Source organism: Apis dorsata, unplaced genomic scaffold (assembly GCF_000469605.1).
Source record: "Apis dorsata unplaced genomic scaffold, Apis dorsata 1.3 scaffold_19, whole genome shotgun sequence".
NCBI lineage: Eukaryota > Metazoa > Arthropoda > Insecta > Hymenoptera > Apidae > Apis > Apis dorsata.
The window spans coordinates 293,649-294,824 of record NW_006263321.1 but is presented as its reverse complement, the minus strand read 5'-3'; the positions used below and the strand labels follow the sequence as shown (position 1 = coordinate 294,824).

The window sequence follows — 1,176 nt, the reverse complement described above, 5'->3', positions numbered from 1 at the left end:
TATTATTATTATTATTATTATTATTATTATTATTATTATTATTATTATTATTATTATTATTGCAAGTATTTTGAGAATTATATTGATAGTTGATAGATTTATGTTGATATTCACTAGAATGATGATTTTGTATATGATTATGTATAGGTATATATTTTTTTATATTGTGTTCAAGTTGAAAATAATTTGGCTGTATCTTTAAAATAGTTGTATCATCAGAATTAGAAAATGAATGTCGTTTTTCAATTTTATTGATAAATTGATTAGATTGTTCTTGATTTTGATGATATTGAGTATGTAAAGAAAAAATATGTTCATTATATTGTTGATTATGTTGTAATTCCCTATTATATTTTGAAGATGATTCATGAGTCTGTTGAACATTAAATTGATCATTTAATACAGATACAGGTGAAGAATTGCTGTTTACAGAATAATACTGTTGTTTTTCATTATTTTCTGCTTTATAAATAGTTGAATTATTTTGTACATAATAATTTTCCCATGGATCTTGAAACTCTGAGAAATCTGGTGGTTCCAGATATATGTTATTTTGCGTTTTGTCTTGTATGTCTGTACAAATGGGACTTTTTGGAACATAGGATTCAAAAAACATAGGAGAAAATTCGTGCCAAATTGGTGCCAATGTGCTGGTAGCCTATACAAGCATCATGCCAAAACAGAAAAATGCACATTCAATTGGTTAGTGGGAAAACTAATTTAACAGTGTCCATTTTTCTAATATTAAATTTAATAAAAAATACTATTAAAGAATAATTACAGAATAATTTTTAGCATACTTAAAAATTTATATATAAATTTATATGTTTATTTATCTTTTATGTATTTGTATATGTATTTTATTTTTTTATTTAAAAAAATAAAATATAATTTACATGTTATACTTACATTCTAATACAAATTAGGACACTATTGCAACCACTACAATAATTACATAAGATATATATATATATATATCTTATATATATATATATATATATATAAAAGAAGTAAATAGTANTATATATTTATATATATTTTTATATATATTTTATATATATATATATATATACACAAATATTATTTTAATTCAGCTATTAATATTTAAATTGAAAAATATATTAATATAAAAAATTATAAATATATTTTAATAAATGTAAAATTATAAAATACCAT

At 19.5% G+C, this 1,176-nt stretch overlaps 1 protein-coding gene across 4 annotated transcripts in view; it reads right to left on the bottom strand.

Moving 5' to 3' along the window:
• LOC102672468 (glycogenin-1) overlaps window positions 1–1,176 on the bottom strand; it is a 15,622-nt gene that overhangs the window by 5,653 nt on the left and 8,793 nt on the right. The window lies entirely within an intron of this gene.